The sequence below is a fragment of the Equus quagga genome, unplaced genomic scaffold (assembly GCF_021613505.1).
Source record: "Equus quagga isolate Etosha38 unplaced genomic scaffold, UCLA_HA_Equagga_1.0 71146_RagTag, whole genome shotgun sequence".
NCBI lineage: Eukaryota > Metazoa > Chordata > Mammalia > Perissodactyla > Equidae > Equus > Equus quagga.
The window spans coordinates 27,575-53,262 of NW_025802016.1; the positions used below are offsets into that span (position 1 = coordinate 27,575).

General features: G+C 44.0%; 1 pseudogene; it reads right to left on the reverse strand.

Annotated features, from left to right (window-relative positions):
* The window catches only part of LOC124234108 (tubulin alpha-3 chain-like), a 30,190-nt pseudogene continuing 4,502 nt past the window's right edge, over positions 1-25,688 (reverse strand).

A 25,688-nucleotide genomic window follows, 5' to 3' on the forward strand; every position in this document is an offset into this window, starting at 1 on the left:
TTACAGTTGCAGGGAGGCCGTGATGGAGGACACGATCTGCCCGATGAGATGACTGACGCTGGTGCACGGGGGCTGCTCCACATGCAGGTTGCGCTGACCTATGTCGTAGATGGCTTCCTTGTCCACCATGAAGGCACAGTCAGCATGTTCCAGGGTCACGTGGGTGGTCAGGATGGAGTTGGAGGGCTCCGCCACAGCCGTGGAAACCTGGGGGGCTGGGGAAATGGCAAGTTTGAGCTTGGACCTCTAGCCATAGTCCACAGAGAGGCGCTCCATGAGCAGAGATGCAAACCCAGAGCCAGGGCCGCCCCCGGAGCTGTGGAAGATGAGGAAGCCCTGCAGCCCCCTGCACAGATCCACCTGAGAGAAATCAGAGAACGGGAGCCAACACGGGCAGAAGGCACAGAGCAACCTCCACAGCCCTGGTCACTTATCTTCCTCTGCAGGATTATAGGATTCACACCCTCCACAGTGAACATGCATGGCACTTAGAGGCAAAGCAGACAGACGGTAAAGATGTGTGGATGCACCGCAGCTACACTGGAGGGTAAGACTGTGGACTCGTTTTGCGAAAATGTCCTCCTGGTCACATTCCAAGGCCTCCCCTCCCGTCCAGGACAGCGTCCACGGGAAGCCTTCTCGGCGCTCCCCTCACCAGTTGGTGGACCTCGTCCAGGACCAGGTTGACGATCTCCTTGCTGATGGTGCAATGGCCTCTGGCGTAATTATTGGCTGCGTCTTCCTTCCCAGTGATCAGCTGCTCCATGTGGAAGGGCTGCCTGTGGGTCCCTGTGCACTTCATCTACAAGAAGACACAGGGGCCACGAGTCTTTAAGGCCTGTTGTTAACTCACCAGGGTGGACAGATCGGGACCGTCCCCTTCTACCAAGCACATGCTGTTCCTTATAGGTCAGCAGCGTCGGTGTCTCACAGGAAACATCTCTGTGTAATACACAGACCACAATTGCGCCCGATGGCTAGAGGAGAGAGGAGTCAACTCATGGGACAAATGTCAGCGTGACTGGTTCCCCACTAAGGGAGGAGAGCTCTCACACCCACACACAGGCAATTCTACAAGTGCGTGTTTTTTCCATCCCCGTAGCTACAGCCAAGGGTGGAATTTAAAGATCCCTTACAGGCTAGACAGTCCCCAGCATGACTGTTGCTGGGCAGTCCCATCAGGGCACCCCATGTGGCCTGGGTCTCACAGGCTTCACGGTGACATTCTGTCATCCCCTGGTGGCCACTGAAAGGTGCTCTCTTTGCAACTCTCCTTGGAAACTACCTCAGACTTCTAATCTGGAGGAACCTGATGAATGTTCTATACTGAGCTTTCTGTGTCTAAGATGCAGGCCAAGACTCATGCCCCAGCCTGAGGGAGCGCACAGCACTAAGGAGGGACTGGTGCCCGGGCGCCCTGCAGACAGGGTCTATACAACCACCTGACCGGGCTGAGGAGGCCACGAGCTACTCCACCCCCAGCCCATCTCACTCCCTGCCAACCTCACAGCAGGTTTTTCTCAATTAGGAGCCTGAGTCCCATGGACATTTCAGGCACTAACTTCCAGTGTGTCACCTATCATGGCCACGGGCATATACTTGTACGTCTGTCCCTTCTGCAGGGGGATCCAAAGGAGCACATGGGGGGCTTCAGCAAGGCTCTCCTACCCTCCTAGGACAGCTGCCCCGAGTGTCTGTGTACCTACCAACACAGTGGGGTCCAGGTACACAAACACTGCTGTGGGCACATGCTTGCCAGCCCCAGTCTTGCTGAAGGACATGTTGAATGAGTTATCCCCACCGCCAATGCTTTTCTCACTTGTCATCTGACCGTTGAGTGAATTCCATGATCACGGCAGTACCATTCCCAGGAGGCATCGCCGATCTGGACCCCTGCCTGCCCCACGTGGATAGAGATGTGCTTGATTCGAACCAGAATGTAAAGCTGAGACCCTTGTCTTCAAGGCAATCATACCTCTATGACATGCAAATTGGACCTGATGTCATAAATTAATATTTGTAAAACATTTTGGTGTCTGGAGGTTTGCTCAGACATTACATCCCATGACCTACCATGATCATTTCATATCTGAACACCTGCCATCCAATGTGGATAGAGATACACTTGAACTATGAACCGGAATACCGCCATTATGAACTCATCTTCCAAGCAATCAGTAAGTAACATAAAAACTAACATAAAATAAGCAGTCAAGTAATCTTGCCTCCACCTAAGGCTGGATTAAATATATCGGACAAAATTTAGGAAATAACAGTTTCGGTCACTGGCCAACAGGCAGCAGAGATGGTGATGGCTCAGAGCAGAGAAACAAAGTCAGCATGTTCCTGCCCCAGAAGCCTGCTGGGGAGTTTCCCGGCTGCAGCAGAGGGAGGGAGACCCAAAGCCCAGGGCTGCCCCCGAGTTGTGAAGAGAGGATTTGGGGTTCGGGGAGGCCAAGGCAGCTGGAAAACATGGTCCCGAGACCGTTGGGGAGAGAGCTGCAGTGAAGAGCCCTGTGCAGACCAGTGGGGGGTCCCACGGAGCCCAAAGCTGCGGCTGGCTTGGCACATGTGTGGGGGACTCCTGAGCTCACAGCTGCCATGCTGGAAAGCCCTCTCCCTAACAGAGACTTCATGGGGTCCTCAGAAGCGGGGCCCAGTGAGGTCTACACACCAGGCTGTTCAGAACCCACCTAAGCAAGCTGAAAGACAAGGCTCAAAGGGTCACACTATTCCCAGGAATATCGATAGCATCCCCCAAAAAGCCTACACATAGCTAAAGGAACACCAAGAAAATCTAGCACCTGAGAATGTGAAATTCATAATGCCTGGTATCCAATATAAACTTACCAGGTATACGAAAAAAATCCAGAAAATATGACCCTATGAAGAGAAAAAGCAATCAATAAAAACAGACCCAGAAATGGCATAGATGATAGAACCAGTAGACAAGGACATTAACATAACTGTTATTTATCCATATGCTCAGGAAGGTAGAGGAAGAATTAGCATGATAAGGGGAACATGTTTGATATTAAAAAAAAAACCTAAATCAAGCTGCTAATGATAAAAAAAGGATAATGCCTGAAATGAAAAACACACTGCATGGTATTAACAGCAGATTATATACCACAAAAGACAAGACTTGAGGCTGATGAAAATGTTCTGGAAACAGATAGTGGTGCTGGTTATACAACACGTGCATGTACTTAGTGCTACTGAATTATACACATAAAAATGGTTAAAGTGGTAAATTTTGTCATATATTTATCACAGAAAATGGTGATTCTCAGCAATAAAAGGAGCCACGTTGACATGTACCACCACATGGATGAATCTGAGTCATAGTGAAAGAGTCCAAACCACAACAATGAACTCAGTGATCGCATTGACATAAAATTATAGGAAATACAGAAAAGTAGATTGGTGGGAGGGTCAAAGCGGGGGTAGGAGGGCGGGCTCACAAAGGGGCACAAGGGAACTTGGGGGGGGTGGACATGCTCATTATCTCGATGGAGGTGATGGCTTCATGGGTTATCAATGCGTTAATCACTGTTAACCCTTGTCAAATTTGCGCTTCAAATAAGTACTTTATTTTTATGTCAATTAAATTGTAAAAAAAAGAAGGCAGGATAAAGATTTTTCAGACTTTGAAACACTGAGAGAATTAATCACCAGGAGAGCACAATGACAAGAGATGTGAAAGGAACCCCTCCAGCAGAGGGAAACCATCCTAGATGGACCACTGGGACTACGCAAGAAACACAGACACCACGACTACTAAATTGCAGGGCAAATATCAAAGACTTTTTTCCATATTTTAGAAAAATAGTTGAATGGGAAAGCAAATATAATGATTTATTGTGGGGTTAGGAACTCATATAAAAGTAAAATATGACAAACAATACCAGAAGGCCAAGAAGGGGACACGGAAGTGGACTGTCGTGAAGTGGACAGTGTCACCTGAAGGCAGACTGGCACAAACAGAAGATGGAGGCAGGAATCCTCAAAGCAACCACAAAACATAAAAAGAAGTGGCTGAGCCATGAAGCTACAGGAGATAAGATGAAATCACACCAATAATTAACCCAAAAGAAGGTAGAAAAAGAGGGAAACAGGGACAAACAGGATAAATAGCAAACAGCAACCTGGTGGATCTGAACCCAACCATGCCCATAGTCACATCAGCGTCCTTACAAATTCCATGTAATTACCTAACAAAGGTGGATTGTCAGAGGGAGAAAGAAGCAGACCTGACTCTGTGCTAAGTGCAGGAAGCCCAGAGACAGGGAAAAGGAAAGAGGAGACCCGGCAGGCTGAGGCTCCACCACAGGAAAGGAGGGCTGCTGCAGGGGCAGCGCGGTGTGCATGCTGTGCCATCTGCTTTCTGCTGACAGCAGCACATGCTGAGTGCAGACAGGCCTTGGTCTGGGAGAGGGAAGGCTGGCATGGATGGACTGCCCCACCAGGCATGTTCCAAGCAAGGGTAGAGGACACTCTGCTCTGGATGAGGCCGTGCAGCAGGGGTAGGAGGGGTGCATGGCACATGGAGGGGGCAGCAAGGACATTGCTCCAGGACATGGGGACCAGGTAGTGATGCTGGGGCCTCCCACTCTGCCACTCATGTCATGCTTCTCCAAGAGCGCCACGGTGGGCTGGATCCTACAGCTGAGTGGGCAGACTAGCAGGAACTCAGGGTATCTCAGTTCTCTGATGCCCCCAATGGCCTCTGGTTGGGCATGGGAGGGAGGCCCTGCCAGACAGCACCTGGCCTGCAGGGAGCTCGTAGGGAACAGCACACACACATGTAGGGTCCAGGGGGAGAATGCAGGCCAGGACCAACAGTGCTGCTTTCAAAGCAAAGAATTTCTCAGAGAAAGAGGGTCATTTCCTAATAATAGAGGGGCCATTCACCAGGAAGGCATCACAGTCCTTGATGGCTGTGTATCAGGAGAGTCACAGCTTCTAGTCCCAGAGCTTCAACTATACAAAGAAAACCCACAGAACTGAAAGGAGAAACAGATGACCCACAGTCTGAGATTTCAACACTCGCTCAATCACTGATGAGCAGCTAGACAGAGACGAGAACGGATGCAGAAGCCCTGGACAGCACTGTCACCACTCTGCCCGAACTGACGTCACAGAACACACCCCGCAACACAGCAGAGGACACATTCTTCTCACAAGACAGGGGACATTTGCAAAGAGACCACATTCCCCACCAACCAGAGAGAAGTCTCAATAAATCCCAAATAATTCAAAGAAGAGTTTGCTCAGTAGTGGGAGGAAGAGCAGAGCCCAGAGAGCCCTGAGCAGCCCTGCCACCAGCTCCAGTTTCCATCACTGCACCCTTGAGGGGTGAGCTGGCCCAGCCACTGTCACCACACCCTGAGCATCGAGGCCAAGAGCCTCAGCTGCCCCCACCCCCTGTGCTGCTGACACCAAGCCAAGCACCACGGGCGGAGTGCAGGTACAAGAGGGTAACTGTGACATAGGCTTGGGAACAGTAAATGGTTCAGTGTAAGAAGTGGATATGGTTTCATCCACAGAAGGACCAGGGAAGACGCACTGGTACCCAGACCGCCACAGAGGAGGAAGCCCAGCGCAGACCTCCTCATTGCAGGAGATGCAGAGACTGTGCAGTCTGATGCTGCTGCGGGAGAAGAGGCAGAGGCAGCAGATGTGACAGGCCTGGTGGAGCTGCAGTGCAGACAGAAAATGTGCAGCAGCCCGGGGCCAGCACAGCCACTGTTCATGTCGCAGAAGCCTCCACACACACCCCAGCAGAACCCCCAGAATAGTGAGAGCGGGAAAGAATGCGGGATCAGAGTGAGCTCCCGAAGGCCAGGCCCCACGCCGGCCCGACCGCACGCAGCCACGGTCTCCACCCCACTATATGCGGAGACCCTACAGGTGACTACAGGTATTCCAGCCCTCCTGTGCAGTGAGAAGTGATGGAGGGGACTGACAGCCAGATGCAGGAGAACAAGGCGACCAGTAGACAGAAGCTGTATCGGGGTATAGACCTCAGTGCTGCAGGGAGCCTCCTCGGCAAAGACAGACAGAGATGCTGGCCAGGCAGATCAGGAAGATTGAGGACAGGAGACCTACTGTAAGCAGCCACCTTAACGTCAGCACCGCCGCACCTTCAACGACCAACACAGAGGCCAAGAAACCCCTAGACCACAAGATGGCCAGGAGACTAAAGCAGTGAGAGCCCCCCAACTGAGAACTGCCCTCCAGGGGCTGAGCAAGGCAGTTGCGTAGATGCAGGCTTACCACCTCCACCACCGTCTGTAGTCATCCAACACAAAGAGATGAAGACGACATTCCAGCACCAAGAAATGAACAGAAGATGGGAGCAGAAGACCTCAAGGGCTTGCCAATTTCTTCTTGACCAGATAACAACAACTACCTCCACTATCTATGCAGCACTGGACTTTCATTTTTTTCCCTGCTGTGTCTCCCCAAATCCCCCCAGTCATAGTTCTATATTAGTTGTGGGTCCTTCTAGTTGTGGCATGTGGGACACTGCCTCAGCATGGCCTAATGAGCAGTGCCATGTCCATGCCCGGAATACGAACTGGTGAAACTCTGGGCTGCTGAAGTGGAGCACACAAACTTAACCACTCTGCCAGGGGCCCAGCCAGCATTGGACTTGCAATATTTTATCTAAAGACATCTCTTTTTGGTAATGAAAAATCTGTTTGTGCTTTTTTTAATGTCTAGTTTTTCTAAATACTAAAGATTTTTAAGTTGTTTCATATCTTGTCAAGTTTGGTTTTAAGATCCTCGTTTTTAATTTGTGATAAAAGTTTACAACTTGATATTTTCAAAAAACTCAACAAACTGCAAGCACCTATTAATAGAAGTCTTAATAAAAAAATTCAAATAATGCAAAATATGTTTTCTGAATGTTGGAATGAAATTAGAAATAAGTAGCAAAAAGATATCTGAGAAATCCTCAAGTATTTGGAAACTAATACCAGGAGAGGTTATAAAGTATTTTGACTGGAATTGAAAGAAAGACATGACATACCGAAATTTCTAGGATGCAGCTAAAACAGTGCTTCAAATGAAAGTTCTATAAAACACTCATATCAGAAAAAGGGACAGATGGTGTCAAGATGGTGGCTTACGTGGACTCTGAACTCACCTCCTCCCATGGACACAACAAAGTTACATCTACTCTCAGAAAAATTACCCCCTAAAAGAGAAATGAAAACTGAGTAAAAAGAACCCCCAAACTAGGGACAGCACGGACTGAGATAGAAAAGGCAGAGATTCCTTTCTGGAGAGAAAAAAAAGCCACCTTTGAGCCACGATGCTTCATGACTGACTGGGGGCAACAATAGGTATGAAGCCTTTCCTGGAGGGGTGGGGATCTGAGCAGGGGAGTGTTACCACGTTAAGCAGCTTTTGGACTCAGCACAACTGAGATGAGTGTCATAAGACTTAGCTTTGCTGGCTATTAACTACAATGGAGAATACACCCAGAAAAGCTATTGGACAAAAGGGGAAAAAATGTCTGCTCTTAAAGGGCCCAGACACATATTAACTCATTTCAGAAAGCAACCTAAAATCATCAGAAAGGGACACAGTCCTTTGGTGAAAAGAGACTCACCCTAGAGGTTCTGGGTGCATCTCGATGAGAGGTCAGACCTCTCCAGAGATTAAGACATTGGCAGCAGCCCTTATTGTGACCTAGTACAGGTGTGCTGACGCAAACACTGGCAGATGCCTCTGGACTTCTTCCCCTGGCTCGTTAGCACAGGGGTCTGCCTCATCTCCTAGAGCACTGATTTAATCCAGCTCAGTCAGGGCAGGCAGCCTGCCCTAGGGACTGGCCCCACCCAACTGCAGCCCCTTGGGCAACTCATGGGCCTGCATAGGTGGGGTGAATGGAACCTCTGCAACTGGGTGACTGGATCCCCCTCTGTGAGACAGGGAGCATCAGGGATGGGCCTGCATTGTTGGAGTGTGTGGGGTCTTTGCAGTGAGGTGATAGTGTCCACTTCAGTGAGTCTGGGTGTGCACACAGGGCAACACTGTGTTGACAGAGTGTGTGGCCCTGCAGGCAGTGGGGCTTGTCACCTGCAGCAGACTTGTGCTTCTCAAACAGCCACATAGGAGATCAGCCCGACCTTCTAAATCCTGAAACAATTGGTGCTCCTGTGACTGGGGCCAGCCCCACTCAGCTGCAGTCCTGAGAGAGCTGACCACAGCCTTTCAGGCCTGGGGCCTACAGCAATTAAAAGCCCCTGACCCTACCAAGCAACCACACTGGGAGTCTACTCACTTAACAGAAAAACTGCAACAGGAATGTGCTATTAGACCATGCAGCCAACTGTGCTGGGGCTCCCCATGCCCGATAAAGTGACTGAAAGGACCATAGCAGCCACACAGAGCTGAGCATTACAACCAGATGGCCAGGGGGACAGCCTAGCCTCCCCAGGCACCTACAGCATGAGTAAACCTGCCATAACAGAAGGACACACATGGCCCACACAGGGGACACTCCTGGAACATCTGGATCTTGTGACAAGAGGGTAGCACACTGCTGGGCCTCATAAGACATCTCTTACATAAGGCCACTTCTCCAAGATCAGGAGACGTAGTTGACCTACCTAAAACATGGATATAAGCACAGAGAAAGAGGCAAATTGAGACAAAGGAATATGTTCCAAGTAAGGGAACAAGGCAAAATCTCAGAAAAAGAACTAAATGAAACAGAAATAAACAATCTACCTGACAAAGTATTCAAACAAAGAGTCATAAGGATGCTCACTGATCTTGGGAGAAGAATGGATGAACTCAGTGAGAACTTCCACAAAGAATTGGAAAATATAAAAAAGAACCAATCAGAAATGAAGACTACAATACTGGAAATGAAAAATTCATTTCATTTTCATTTAATTTTCTTTCATAATGAGGGATTCATTAGCAGAGTAGATGATACAGAAGAGTGGATCAGTGAGCTGGATGAAAGACTAGAGGAAATCATTCAACCTGAACAGGTAAAAGAAAAGAGAATTAAAAAGAACAAGATGGTCTAAGGGACCTCTGGGACAGCATCAAACACACTAACATCCATGTTATAAGTGCCCAGGAGAAGAGAGAGACAAAATGACAGAGAATCTACTTGAAGAAATTATAGCTGAAAACTTTCCTAACCTAAGGAAGGAAACAGATATCCAGGTACAGGAAGCACAGACAGCACCAAACAAGATAAGCCCAAAGAGGCCCACACCAACACACATTATAGTTAAAATGTCAGCAATTAAAGATAAAGAGAGCATCCTAAAAGCCACAAGAGAAAGGGAACAAGTTACATAAAAATAGAACCAGACAAGGCTATCAGCTGACCTCTCAGCAGAAAATTTATGGGCTAGAAGGCAGTGGCACAATGTATTTAAAGTGCTGAAAGGAAAAAACCTACAGCCAAGAATACTGTAAGCTGCAAGGTTATCATTCATAATGGAAAGAGAGAGAAAGAATTTACCAGACAAGCAAAAACTAAATGAGTTGATCACAAATAAACCAGCTTGACAAGAAATACTAAAGTGACCTATTTAAGTGGAAAAGAGAAGATCACAAATAGGAATAAGAAAATCATCAGAAAAAGAAATAAAACTAAAGGTAGCAGATCAGCTACCTATGAAGCTAATGTGAAGGTCAAAGACAAAAGTACTAAAATTATCTATTTCCATGATAAGAGGGTAACAGTTACACATGAGCAAAAAAAGAGGTTAGATCTGATATCAGAAACATAAAATGTGGGAGGAAGAGAGTAAAAGAGTAGAGCTTTTAAGGAAGACGTCAAACTAAAGAGACCATCAATTTAATATAGATTGCTATGTACATAGGTTTTTATATATGAGCCTCATGGTAATCACAAACCAGAAACTTATGATAAAGACACAAAGAATTAAGAGAAAGGAACCCCAACATGATACTAAAGAAATCCACAAAGGCAAGGGAAGAGAGCAAGTGAAGAAGAACAAAGAAGAACTACTAAAACACCCAGAAGAAAGTAACAAATGGCAACAAGTACATTCTTGTCAATAGCTAGTTTAAATGTCAATGGACTAAATGCTCCAATCAAAAGGCATAAGGTGGCTGATTGGAAAAGAAAAAGAGACCTGTATATATGCTGCTTACTAGAGACACACTTCAGATCTGAAGACACTCATGAACTGAAAGTGAAGGGTTGGAAAAAGATACTCCATGCAAATGGCAACGAAAAGAAAGCTGGTGTCGCAATACTTATCAGATAAAATACACTTTAAAACAAAAACTGTAACAAGACACAAAGAAAGACACTACATAATGATAAAGGGAACACTCCAACAAGAGGCTACAACACTTGTAAATACCTATGCACCCAACATAGGAGCACCTAAATATATAAAGCAATTATTAACAGACATAAAAGGAAAAATAGACAACAACACAGTATAGTAGGGGACTTTAACACTCGGCTTACATCAATGGGTAAATCATCCAAACAGAAGATCAATATGGAAGCATTGGCCTTAAATGGCACATTAGACCAGTTGGACTTGGCAGATATATGCAAACATTCTATCCCAAAACCACAGAATACACATTCTTCTCAAATGCATTTGGAACATTCTCCAGGATAGATCACATTCAATAGATTTAAGAAGACTGAAATAATACCAAGCATTTTTTTTCTGACCAAAACAATATGAAACTGGAAATCAATTACAGGGAGAAATCAGAAAAGCTGCAAACATGTGTTGATTAAACAAAATGCTGTTGAAAAACAATTGGGTCAAGGAGAAAATTAAAGGAGAAATTAAAAAATACTTGGAGAAAAATGAAAATGAAAATATGACATACTGAAATTTATGGCATACATCAAATTTAGTTCTAAGAAGGAAGTTTGTAGCAGTACATGCCTACCTGAACAAACAAGAAAAATCCCAAATAAATACTCTAGTAGTGCACCTAAAGGAAGTGGAAAAAGAAGAGCAAACAAAGCCCAAAATCAGTAGAAGGAAGAAAATACAATAAAAACCAGAGCAGAAATAAATGAAATAAAGATTTTAAAAAATAGAAAAAGATCAATGAAACTAAGAGCTGGTTCTTTGAAAAGACAAAAAATAAATTGACAAGCCTTTAGGCAGACTTACCAAGACAAAAAGAGAGAACTCTCAAATAAATAAAATCAGAAATGAAAGAAGATACTTACAACAGACACTTCAGAAATACAAAAGATTATAAGAGAATACTGTGAAAAGCTACACGACAACAAATTGTTTTATGTATAAGAAATGGATAAATATTTAGAATCACACAACCTTCCAAAATTGAATCAAGAAGAAATGGGCAATTTGAATAGACAAATCACCAGTAATGATATTGAAACAGTAATCAAAAACCTCCCAAAAATAAAAGTCCAGGACCAGATGGCTTCCCTGGTGAATTCTTCCAAACATTCAAAGAAGACTTAATGCCTATCCTTCTCAAACTCTTCCAAAAAGTTGACAAGGGCAAGAAGCTTCCTAACTCATTCTCTGGAAGCCAACACTACCCTGATATCAAAACCAGAGGGGGACAAGACAAAAAAAAGAAAATTACAGGGCAGTATCACTGATGAACATTGCAAAAATCCTCAAAAGTACTAACAAATCAAATACAAGAATACATTAACAACATCATACAGCATGATCAAGTGGGATTTACTCCAGGGACACAGGGATGGCTCAACATCCACAAATCAATCAAGGTGGTACATCACATTAACAAAATGAAGAATAAAAATCACATGATCATCTCAATAGATGCAGAGAAAGTGTTTGACAAGTTACAGCATCAATTTATGGTAAAACAAAAACCTGAATAAAATGGTATAGAAGGAAAGCACCTCAGCATAATAAGGCCATATATGAGAAACTCACCACTAATATCATTCCCAATGGAGAAAAACTGAAAGCTATCCCTCTAAGAACAGGAACCAGACAAAGATGCCTACTTTCACTGTTCTCATTTAACATAGTATTAGAAGTCCTAGCCAGAGCAATCAGGCAAGGAAAAGAAAGAAAAGGGATCTAAATTGGAAAGGAAGAAGTGAAACTGTCACTATTAGGAGATGATAAGATTTTACATACAGAAAACCCTAAAGAATCCACCAAAAACCTTTTAGAAATAATAAATGAATACAGTCAAGTTGCTGGATATAAAATCAACATACACATATCAGTTGTGTTTCTATACACTAACAACAAAGTAGCAGAAAGAGAATAAAGAATATAATCCCATTTACAATAACAACGAAAAGAATAAAATATCTAGGAATAAATTTAACCAAAGAGGGGAAAAGACCTGTACACTTAAAACTATAAAACATTGTTGAAAAAAATTAAAGAACACACAAAGAAATAGAAAGATAATCCGTGCATTCAGATTGGAAGAATTAACATAGTTAAAATGTCCATACTTCCAAAATCAATCTACAGATTCAATGCAATCCCTATCAAAGATGCAATGACACTTTTCACAGAGATAGAACAAAGAATCCTAAAATTTATATGGAGCAACAAAAGGCCCTAATAGCCAAGGGAATCCTGAGAAAAAACAACAAAGATGCAAGTACCAAACTCTCTGATTTCAAAGTATACTACAAAGTTATAGTAATCAAAACAGCATGGTACTAGCATAAAAACAGACACACAGTTCCATGGAACAGAATCGAGATCCCAGAAATAAACCCACACATCTATGGATAGCTAATTTTCAACAAAGAATTCAAGAACATACAATGGTGAAAGGAAACCCTCCTCAGTAAATGATGCTGAGAAAACTGGACAGCCACATGCCAGAGAATGAAAGTAGACCATTATCCTAACCATACACAAAAATTAACTCACAATGGATTAAAAACTTCAATATAAGACCTGAAACCATGAAACTTCTAGAAGAAAACATAGGCAGTACGCTCTTCAAGATCTGTCTTAGCAGCATATTTTTAAGTATCATGGCTAACTGGGCAATGGAAACAATAGAAAAAATAAAGAAATGGGACTATACCCAACTAAAAAGCTTCTGCACAGCAAAGGAGACCATCAACAAAATGAAAAGACAACCTAACCATTGGGAGAAGATATTTAGGAACCATATATCTGATAAGGGGTTGATATCCAAAACATATAAAAAAAACTCATACATCTCAAAAACAACAAAGGTAACAACACAATTAAAAAATGGGCAAAAGATCTGAACAGACATTTCTCAAAAGAAGATATATAGATGGCCAACAGGTACGTGAAAGAATGTTCAACATCTTTAGCTATCAGGGAAATGCAAATCAAAACCACGATGAGATATCACTTCATGCCCATCAGAATGGCTATAATTAGCAAGACAAGATATGACAAGTTGTGGAGAGGATGTGGAGGAAACAGAGCTCTAATGCACTGCTGGTGGGAGTGCAAACTGGTGCAGCCACTATGGAAGACAATATGGAGAGTCCTCAAATCATTAGGAAAACAATTACCATACAATCCAGCTATTCCAATGCTGGGTATTTATCCAAAGAACAAGAAAGCACGAATGCATACAGATATCTGCACCCCTATGTTCTTCACAGCATTATTCCCAATAGCCAAAGCCACGAAGCAACCTAGATGCCCATCAATGGATGAATGGATAAAGACGTGGTATATATACACAATGGAATATGACTCAGCCATAAAAAAGGATGAAATCTGGCCATGTATGACAACATGGATGGATCTTGAGGGTATTACGCTAAGTGAAATAAGTCACAAGGAGAAATTCAAATACCATATGATCTCAATCAAAAATAGAAGATAAAATGAACAACACATAGAGACAGAGATTGGAGTGGACAGAGGGGAAGGGGGGAGGGAGGAGGGTGAAAGAGGTGATTAGGCACATGTGTCTGGTGATGGGTTGTAATTAGTCTTTGGGTAGTAAACATGATGTAATCTATATAGAAGTTGAAATATGACCCAGTGCACCTTAAATTTACATAATGTTATAAACCAAGGTTACTGCAACAAAAAAATTTTTAAGTGTCTAAAACCAGTCTTACAATGATGTAAAATGATGGAAGGGTTACTTAGAAGAATCTGCTCAAATGTGGTCCGTGGCCATGTATAGAGGTGTTGTGTCCTGGGAACTTGTAAAACAGCAGACACAGCCTGTGGAACACAGACATGACTGGGAGAGCCCAATGTTAGAGTACTGGCTTTGTCAGTCAGGGTGGCAGCTGCAAACACCACACATAAGCATGGGGCATACCTGATGCCACAGGGTCTAGCTGGCATGAGAAATATGCTATAGGACAAGTCTGAGAGGCAAAAGACTGTGCTAGAATGCAGGCAGAAGTTCCATTATTTTCATGGCAGTATAGATGAAAAGGTTTGTCAAAATTAGATAAGCCAAGAGCTGTAGTGTGGACAAAGAGAATTTTAAGGCTTCACAGGAGTTTCATGGCTCTGAAGGCCAGGGAATAGGCTGTGGGGTGATGTCTGGGAGAAGAGCACACAGAGGGTTAGCAAGGGCTGCAGCATCAGGAATCCACTGGGGCAGTAACAAGCTGCCCCTAGATGCTTACATAGCTGTTTCTTCATTTGGGGAGAGTGGTGGACAAAATGGACTCAAGGCATTTGGGGTGAGCTGTTGAATGCCTTGACATGGCTCCTGTCCCGAGTAGGTCCCAGTCATCTGCACCCCCTGAGGTTTAGATCTGAAGGCTTTATGGCCTCGAGCAGCTGGTGCCTTCAGGAGAGTGAGGGGTCTGTAAGGGCTCCCTGTTTACTCTGATTACAGAGTAGAAGGTCATCCACATACTGAACAGGAGCGGAGCCTTGAGTGAAGGCTACAGAATCCAGGTGGGCTGTAGGATTGGGGAAAATATGAGGGGGACTCACAATATCCCTGAGGAAGGCGAGTCCATGTGAATGGCCTCCCTTTACATGTAAATGCAGAATGAACTTGTGAGTCAGGCTGCAGTGGGATTGACAAGAGAGCTGAGCAAGGGTCAACTCCTGTCACCCAGGCTGCACCACCAGGAACCGAGCTCAGGATGACAGCTGGATCAGGGGCCAAGGATGCTGAGGATTACAGACTCTATGGCTCTGAGGGCTTGTACAGATCTATGGATTTGGTTCCCGTCTGAGTCAAACGTGCCTGCTTTTTCCACTGGCAAGATTGGAGGATTACAGGGGGAGGAAGTGTCCACCCTGTTGCAGAAGGGAATCTGCTGGAGATTCAATTCCTCACTCTGTGTCTCTGCAGAGCAGGTAATGGGCTACTGATGGACACAGTTCATTCTTTGTCTTAGTAATGTGCATGGTAACAATCCTACCTCATTTGCATGGGTAGCCCAGAGACTAATGGGGACATCTTTTAAAGACTCACCCTCTTCAGAAGAATTTAAATCAGGATGCCTTTCTAACAAGGAAAGTAGGAGACTTGGGGTTTGGTCCCAGGGCAGGGAGGTGAAAATGCCTGTGTCATTACAATTTCTAGTGGCATTAAATTTACATAAGAAACCTCTGCCAAAAAGGTGGGAACAGTGGGAGACTAGAGAGGCAGGGTGAGTGTTAAGGGGCTGAATCTGCTGCAGTGGGCTGGGACCTGGGCCATGAAATAGGCTGTCCAGAGACTCCGACAGCTTGCACAGAATCAGAGGGGACGGGTAGAGATCAACCCTCTGAAGGGTGAGTAGAGAAAGTCACACCAGTGTCCCTTAAGAAATCCAGTTCCCGATCCTCTATTTTAAGTTTAGTGGTGGCTCAGGGCAGTGACTGAGGATCAGCTGACCCCATCATTTAAGAGGGAAATGCCCCTCAGGAGGAGAAACATAAGCCTTCTGGGGGAGCTGGGGCCAAGGGGGGGAGGTATTTTTAAGCTTTCCCTTCTCTTAAGAGCAGGACAATCTCTCTCCAATGCCCTGGTTGCCTGCGAGACCTGCAAGTGTCTGGAGGTGAATAGGGAGCCCTCTGAGTGGCTTCAGTTTCCTCTCACAGTTGCAGTTTTGCTTCTCTAGAGATTCAAGTTGAAAAGCAAGAAGAGTTGCTCATAATTCTTTTTTTCGTTTACTTTCATGCTATTTTAAAAGAACTGTGTGGCAGCCTCCGTTATTACACTTAATGGCTGCCCTGACCCACCAACCACACTATTTGGAATTTGGTTTTTGATATCAGGAAGAAAATTTCCTACTAAGCAGGAATTAGGAGATTCCTGTGCTCTGGGGCTTCCAGGTGTAATGCACTGCACCTTTGAAAAGTTTATATAAAGTGTTCAACAAAGGCTTATGGATGTTCCCCTCATTCTAAGTGCATAATTCCCTTTTTGACCATTTAACTTTAGGACGAAACAGCTCTAAAATGGCTCCTATTAAACCTTGGGTATCAGCCTCCTGCAGAGCCACTTCCTGGTCATTTGCAGGAGGGCCTGGGGGAGGGTCTGGCCCTCTATTTCCCCTGTGAGGGGGTCCCCTGTCCTGTGTGATAACTACAGTGTAATCCTGGGCTGGAAGAACCCCCTTAGCAGCCAGCCACGATCTCCGTGGGTGGGGTTATGAACAGCCACTAACCTTTCTGAGTCCTCTCTAAATTTAGTGGGATCTTCTGACCACGGAGGAGGAGAGGTTTATAATGTAATAGACCGGCTGTGTCCAGGGGACATGAACTGTCTGCAGTGGAGGTCCAGGGCACATCCACAGTGGACCCTGCCTGGACTGCCTGACATTGGATCATATGGTAATTCTGTTTTTAGTTTTTTGAGGAATCTCCATACTGTTTTCCATAGTGGCTGCACCAGTTTGAGTTCCCACTAGCAGTGTAAGAGGGTTCCATTTTCTCTACATCCTCTCCAACATTTGTTGTTTTTGGTCTTGGTAATTACAGACATTCTGACTGGTGCAAGGTGATATCTCATTGTAGTTTTGATTTGCGTTTCCCTAATGATTAGTGATGTTGAGCATCTTTTCATGTGCCTGTTGGCCATTCATATATCTTCCTTTGAGAAATTTCTGTTCATATCCTTTGCCCATTTTTTAATCAGGTTGTTTGTTTTGTTGTTGTTGTTGTTGAGTTGTCTGGGTTCTTTATATACTTTGGATATCAACCCCTTTTGTAATAAATGATTTGCAAATATCTTCTCCCATATTGGTGGGTTGTATTTCCATTTTGTTGATGGTTTCCTTTGCTTTGTAGAAGGTTTTTAGTCTGATGTAGTCCCTTTTGTTAACTTTTTCTTTTGTTTCCCTTACCCAAGTAGACATGGTATTCGAAAAGATGTGGCTAAGACCAATGCCGAAGAGTGTATTGCCTATATTTTCTTCTAGGAATTTTATGGTTTCCGTTCTTACATTCAAATCTTTAATCCATTTGGAGTTAATTTTTGCAAATAGTGCAAGATAATGTTCTACTTTCATTCTTTTGCATGTGTCTGTCCAGTTTTCCCAACATCACTTATTGGAGAGAGTTTCCTTTCTTTGTTGTATGTTCTTGGCTCCTTTGTCAAAGATAAACTGTCCATAGATGTGTGGTTTTATTTCTGGGCTTTTAATTCTGGTCCATTGATCTGTTTGTCTGGTTTTGTGCCAGAAGCATGCTATTTTGATTACTATAGCTTTGTAGTCAAGGAGTGTGATGCCTCCAGCTTTGTTCTTTTTTCTAAGAATTGCTTTGGCTATTTGGGTCTTTTTTTGTTCCATGTAAATTTTAGGATTCTTTGTTCTAGTTCTGTGAAGAATGACATTGGGATTCTGATTGGGATTGCATTGAATCTGTAGACTGTTTTAGGTAGTATGGACATTTTGACTATGTTTATTTTTCCAATCCATGAGCATGGAATATCTTTCCATCTCTTTCTGTCTTCCTCAATTTCTTTCAATAATGACTTATAGTTTTCAGTGTACAGGTCTTTCACTGCATTTGTTAAATTTATTCCTAGGTATTTTATTCTTTCTGTTGTGATTGTAAGTGGGACTGTATTCTTGGTTTCTTTGTCTGCTAGTTCATTGTTAGTGTATAGGAATGCAACTGATTTTTTAAAAGCAATTTTTGTACCCTGCAACTTTGCTGTAGTTGTTGATTATTTCTAGTAGTTTTTTGGTGGATTCTTTAGGGTTTTCTACATAGAGAATCATATCAAATAGCAAATAGCAAAAGTTTTGCTTCTTCCTTTCTAATTTGGATTCCTTTTATTTCTTTTTCTTGGCTAATTGCTCTGGCCAATACCTCCAGTACTGTGTTGAATAGGAGTGGTGATAGCGGGCACAGTTGTCCTGTTCCTGTTCTCAGAGGGATCCAGTTTTTTGCTGTTAAATATGATGTTGGCTGTGGGTTTGTCATATATGGACTTTATTATGTTGAGGCACTTTCCTTCAATACCCCTTTTATTGAGAGTTTTTATCATAAATGGATGTTGAATCTTGTCAAATGCTTTCTCTGCATCTATTGAGATGATCATGTGATTTTTATTCCTCATTTTGTTAATGTGGTGTACCACACTGATTGATTTGCAGATCTTGAATCATCCTTGCACCCCTGGAATGTATCCCACTTTATTGTGGTGTACGATTCTTTTAATGTATTGCTGTATTCAGTTTGCCAATATTTTGTGGAGGGTTTTTGCATCTAAGTTCATCAGTGATCTTGGCCTGTAGTTTTCCTGCTTTGTGTTGTCCTTTTCTGGTTTTCGTATCAGGGTGATGTTGGCCTCACAGAATGTGTTAGGAAGTGTTCCATCTTCTTCAATTTTTCAGAATAGTTTGAGAAAGATAGGTACTAAATCTTCTTTGAATGTTAGTAGAATTCCCCAGAGAAGCCATCTGGTCCTGGACTTTTGTTTTTTGGGAGGTTTTTGATTACTGTTTCAATATCGGTCCTCGTGATTGGTTTGTTCAGATTCTCTGTTTCTAATTGATTCAGTTTGGGGAGGTTGTATGAGTCTAGGAATTCATCCATTTCTTCTAGGTTACTGAATTTGTGGGCATATAGCTTTTCATAGTATTCTCTTATAATCCTTTGTATTTCTGCAGTAGCTGTTGTTATTTCTCCTCTTTCACTTCTAATGTCATTTATTTGAGCCTTCTCTTTTTTTTCCTTGGTGAGTCTGGCTAAGGATTTGTCAATTTTGTTTATCTTCTCAAAGAACCAACCCTTGGTTTCATTGATCCTTTTTACAGTTTTTTCAGTCTCTATTTCATGTATTTCTGCTTTGATTTTTATTATTTCCCTCCTTCTGCTGACTTTGGGCTTTGTTTATTCTTCTTTTTCTAGCTGTGTTAGGTACATTGTAAGATTACTTATTTGAGATTTCTCTTGCTTGTTGAGGTGGGCCTGTATTGCTATGAATTTCCCTCTTATGAATGCTTTTGCAGCATCCGCTAAGAGTTGCTATGTTGTATTTTCATTTTCATTTGTCTCCAGGTATTTTTAATTTCCCTCTTTGATTTCATCAATGATCCATTGGTTGTTCAATAGCATGTTGTTTAGTCTCCACATATTTCTGACTTTCCCAGTTTTGTTCTTGTGGTTGATTTCTAGCTTCAGAGCATTGTGATCAGAAAAGATGGTTGGGATGATTTCAATCTTCTTGCATTTGTTAAGGCTTACCTTGTGACGCAACATACGGTCTCTCTCTCTGTTTTTTTTTTTTGTTTTTTTTTTGAGGAAGATTAGCCCTGAGCTAACTGCTGCCAATCCTCCTCTTTTTGCTGAGGAAGGCTGGCCCTGAGCTGACATCCATGTCCATCTTCCTCTACTTTATATATGGGACGCCTACCACAGCATGGCCTGCCAAGCAGTGCCATGTCTGTACCCAGGATCTGAACCTGTGAACCCTGGGCCTCTGAAGCAGAATATGCACACTTAACCAGTGTGCCACCGTGCCGGCCCCTGGTCTATCTTTGAGAATGTGCCATGGGCACTTGAGAAGAATGTATATTCTGCTGTTTTGGGATAGAATGCTCTGTATATGTCTACTAAGTCCATCTGGTCAAGTGTTTCATTTAAATCTATTTCCTTGTTGACCTTTTGTCTGCATGATCTGTCCACTGAAGTAAGTTGGGTGTTGAGGTCCCCTACCATTATTGTGTTGCTGTTGATTTCTCCCCTTAGGTCTGTTAATAATTCCTTTATGTACTTTTGTGCCCCTGTGTTAGGTGCATATGTATTAATAAATGTGATGTCCTCTTGGTGGAATGTCCCTTTTATCATTATATACTGCCCCTCTTTGTCCCTCATTGTCTTTTTTTAAATCATAGTCTGCTTTGCCTGATAAAAGTATGGCAACACCTACCTTCTTTCATTGCCATTAGCATAGAGTATTGTCTTCCATCCCTTCACTCTAAGCCTATGTTTGTCTTTGAAGCTGAGGTGCATTTCCTGGAGGTAGCATATTGTTGGGTCTTGTCTTTTTGAGGAAGATTAGCCCTGAGCTAACATCTGCCGCCAATCCTCTTTTTGCTGAGGAAGACTGGCCTTGAGCTAACATCTGTGCCCATCTTCCTGTACTTTATATGTGGGATGCCTACCACAGCATGGCTTGCCAAGTGGTGCCATATCCACACCCAGGATCCAAACTGGTGAACCCTGGGCCACTGAAGCACAACATGCGAACTTAACAACTGCACCACTGGGCTAGCCCATGTTGGGTCTTGTGTTTTAATCCATCCAGTTACTCTGTGGCTTTTGGTTGGAGAGTTCAATCCATTTACATTCTGAGAGATTATTGTTACATGAGGGCTTAATGCTGCCATTTTATCTCTTGTTTTCTGATTGTTCTATGTTTCTACTGTTTCTCTTCCTTTGTATTTCTTTTTTTTCTCTTTTCTTTTTTAAAAATTATTGGCAGCTGCGCTAAAAACTGTTGCCAATCTTTTTTTTTTCTGCTTTTTCTCCCCAACTACCCCCAGTATATAGTTGTTTATTTTGGTTGTGGGTCCTTCTGGTTGTGCTATGTGGGGTAAGGCCTCAGCATGGCCTGAAAAGCGGTGCCATGTCTGTGCCCAGAATCCGAACCAGTGAAACCCTGGGCCACCGAAGTGGAGCACGTGAACTTAACCACTTGGACACAGGGCTGCTCCCCTTTTGAATTTCTGACTGCCATTTCATTTTGTTGGTTTTCTGAGAGGGATTTCTCAGTTCTCTCTCTTTTTCTGAATTGTGGCTGTGCTCTGATTTTTTAGCGTTTACGATGTGGATTGTATGAAAGATATTGCAGATGAGATAGTCCATTTTCTTGTAGCCTCTTATCTCCATTAGCCTAACCAGGTTCCTTCCCTTTCCTCTCCCCTCTGAGTCATTGCTGTTACACCTTGTTCTGTTTTTAACTTCCTGAGCGTGTAGCTGAGTTGAAGTGTGCATCGTTACTTTGGATGTTTTCTTTCCCTTTCTCTTTAAGTTGTATCTGAGCCTTTGCCTCGCTGTTCTGGTGGAGAGCTACAGGTTTCTCATCATCTCTGCCTATTTATCTCCTTACTCAGAGCTTTGTAGACTTTTCCCTTTTTGTTGCTGGTATGAGGGCATCTTTAATTATTTCTTGTAGGGGAGGACTGTGGTGACATCCTCCCTCAGCTTTTGTTTATCTGAGAAAGCTTTTATTGCTCCATCATATCTGCAGGAAAGTTTTGCTGGATAGAGTATCCTTGGCTGAAAGTTTTCGTCTTTCAGTATTTTGAATATATCATTCCATTCTCTCATAGCCTGTTGGGTCTCTGCAGAGAAATCTGCTGAAGGCCTGATACGGTTTCCTTTGTAGGTTATTTTCTTCTGCCACGCTGCTCCTAATATTCTTTCCTTACCCCAAACTTTTGCCATTTTCACTGTTATATGCCTTGGAGAGGGTCTTTTAGCATTGATGAAGTTGGGCATTTGATTAGCTTCATTTATCTGTAAATCTGAAACCATCCTCATACTTGGGGAGTTCTCAGCAATTATTTCTTTGAACAGGCTCTCTGCTCCTTACTCCCTCTCTTCTTCCTCTGGAATACCTATAACCCTTATGTTGACTTTCCTAATTGAGCTGAATATTTCTCAGAAAATTCCTTCATTTTTGTAAAATCTTACTTCTGTCTTACCCTCCACCTGTAGAATTTCTACATTTTCATCCTCAAGAAGACTAATTATTTCCTCTATAAGATCAATTCGATTTCTTAATGATTCTAGATTATTATTTATTTCATAAATTGTGTTTTTCATATCCAGATTTCTGCTTGATTTTTTTATAGTTTCAATCTCTTTGGTGAAGAGGTTCATTTTATTGCTGAGCTCCTTGAATTGTCTTTCCATGTTTTCTTGTAAGTCATTGAGTTTTCTTTTGATGGCTATTTTGAATTCTCTGTCATTTAGGTTGTGTATTTCTGTGTCTTCAGTGTCAGTTTCTGGAGAATTGTCATTTTCCTTCTGGGCTGAATTGTTGCTGAAGTTTCTCATGCTGTTTGCTGAACTAATCTTTTGTTGGGACATTTGTGGTATTCTTAGCACGCAGATTCCCCCTGTTACTGCTGGGGGGAGAAGGAGCAGTGTTTCTGGCCCCACCCCGACTGCTGGAAGCTGTGGGGGTATTATGAGTGCTTACCCCAGCCTGGGGTGCCTTCAGGCACTTGTGTGGACTGTGCTTGTTTGGTGGGGCTTCCTCGCTAGGGTAAGGTCACTCTTTGGCACCTCAGGGGTGCTCTGAGCTCCCCCTCCCTGCCAGAAGAAGATCACCAGTGGGTTCAAAGCTGCCACGCCTATTCCTGGATCCACCTCCTCTTTGGGAGTGCAGCTGCACTGTGAGCACTCACACATGCCTGGGCTGTTTGCCCCAGCACAGAATCTGCTGACGTCCACTGTTTACCATCTGCAGTCGGCAATCCACTGTGCTTGTGGGTGAGTCTTCCCCACTGGGACCTGAGCTATGGCTGCTCCTTGATGGCCCTGGGGCACATTGGGCTCCCCCTCCCCACCGGGAAAGTGAACACACATGTGTTCAAAGCTGCAGTGACTTTCACCGCGGCCTCCCAGACCCGTCCCATCTTTGGGAGCACAGCTGCACTGTGAGCGCTGGTGCACGCCTGGGAAGTGTTTGCTTCAGTGCGGAAATCTGCTGAGGCCCCTGTTTATTCTCCTCAGTCGCAGTCCACAGGCCTCCGTTCTCGGTTAGTGGGGCTTCCTTGCCAGGACCAGAGCTATGGCTGCTGCTTTACAGCACAGAGGCGTGGTGGGCTCTCTCTTTGTGCAGGGAGAAGGACCATGATTGTGGGCTAAGGGTTACCGCCTCCTCCTCTTACCATCGGCCTGCTGCTTGTTCCCACTTTCTGGGAGCTTGCAGCAGGTTGCAAAGTGTTCATGTGCATGCACTGCACTACTGAGGGAGAGCAGGACGTGCTCACCTATCTCTGGCACTTCCCGGGTGGCCATTCCATCCACCAGTAGATGTATAGCTGTGTCTCTCAGGCATCCTTTGTGCTGTGTGGGCTTCCTCCAGTGGTCAGTGAATGTCCCTTTCATTGTAGTTCAAAAGGTGGAGAGACAAAGGGAACAGCTCACTCTGTCATGTTGCTGATGTCACCAAGTGGAAACTTTATTGAGGTTGGCAGCTGACCTGTTGTCATCTACCCTGTTCCTTGACCAACTTATCCTATCATGGGAGTCCTCTTGAGGCAGCAAGTACCTTGATGTCTCATCTGTTCAACCCATATCCACCAATATTGTGGTCATTTGGCTTCCAAGACGTCCCTTAGCAACAGTTTTTGCCTCATGTGCGTGTGAACCCACAGCAAAGTTTGTGTAAATAGATGCCGGTCTGCTGAGATGACAAACTCACCAGCCTGTGGGGCTGGCCCGGACAGCAGCCTTGTAAGGCCTATGCCTGCATCCTACCCTATGTTATTTCTTCCTTGTAACATTTGACACTAAACACAGAGACAAAAAGAAAAGATACAGTGACTATCTCTGGGAGGGAAAGGACCAACAAAGCCAGCAGTACTGCACCAAATTTACCAGAGTCACTAAAAAGCACAAGAAACTAGTTTCCAAAATATTTTCTCCTGCCAATCCAAATTTAGAAAGAGAGAAAGATATTCTCACCACCTGCTTCCCCCAGAGCCGGCAGACAGAGATTCCGGGAAGCTGACGTGGTCAGAATCTCCCCTCTTGCCGGCCTTCACCAAGTGACCCAGGATCTCCTCCTCTGTCACCGTCCTAGGGAGGAAGCAGTCCTTCCAGCCAGAGAGGGCAGCTTGCCAGCCAGTGGGGATCCTGCCATCTGTGCCAAAGCTGCAGGGGAAGAGGGAGTATGCCCTCTTTTCCTCTCTGGTTCTCATGGCTGGTCAAAGAATTAAAATGACGTGAGGCAGGTTAGCAGGAGAAAATCAAGCAAAGTTTAATATGTGTACACAGGAATTCACATGAGCAGGAAGAATTCCAAAGGCAGTCAGGCAAATGAGGTGCATATGTCCTTCTGGACTCAGGAGAGGGAGATAGAGGTCTGGGACCTAAAGGGGGAGAAGGAAGTGTATAGGAAGATTAAAAGTGTTCACGTGTGGTAAGCGAATGTTTGCATTGTCCCATCGATAGACAATTGGACCTGAAAGAGATCTTTTGAAGCAGTGACCCCAGCTAAATGTCTACCATCCCCAGAATTGTCGACAGTGAGAGCTTCTTCCTAGGGCAGGCCCTTTTATCTTAAATTCTTTTAGGCAATTTGGGGGAAGGGCAAATGTTCTTCCAGAAACTTCTGGCCCTTGATTGTCTTCAGCTTAAAATAGTTCACACACCAGAGTGACATATCTTGGGCAGCCTGTCCTGAAAAGTGTCAAAAGTTTGTGGTAACCCTGCATCAAGAAGTCTATGGGCACCCTTATTCTAACAGCATTTGCTCACTTTGTGTCTTTGTGTCATATTTTAACAATTCTCACAACGTTTCAAACTTTTTCATTATTATTAGTTTGTTATGTGATCTATCACTGATCTTTGATGTTAGTATTGTAATTGTTTGGGATTGCCACGAACTGTGCCCATGTAAGACAGCAAACTTAATAAATGTCGTGTGTTCTGACTGCCCCACCGACCAGCCATTCCCCCATCTCTCTCCCTCTGCTCAGGCCTCCCTATTCCCTGAGACACAGCAGTATTGAAATTAGACTGATTAGTAGCCCTATGGTGGCCTCTAAGTGTTCAAGTGAAAGGAAGAGTCACACATTTCTCACCTTGGATCAAAAGCTAGAAATGACTAAGCTTCATGAGGAAGGCATGTCCAAAGCCTGGATTAGCCAAAAGCCAGGCATCTTACAGCAAACAGCTAAGATCTGAATGCAAAGGAAAAGTTCTGGAAGGAAATTAAAAGTGCTACTCCAGTGAACACATAAAAGATAAAGCAAAACAGCCTTATTGCTGATATGGAGAAAGTGTTAGTGGTCCGGATAGAAGAGCAAACCAGCCACAACATTCACTTAAGCCAAAACCTAATCCAGAGCAAGGCCCTAACTCTCTTCAATTCTATGGAGGCTGAGAGAGGTGAGGAAGCTGCAGAAGAAAATGTTGAAGCCAGAGGTTGATTCATGAGGTTTAAGGAAAGAAGCTGTCTCCATAACATGAAAGTGCAAGGGGGAGCAGCAAGTGCTGATGTAGAAGCTGCAGCATGTTCTCCAGAAGATCCAGCTGAGATCACTAATGAAGGTGACCACACTAAAC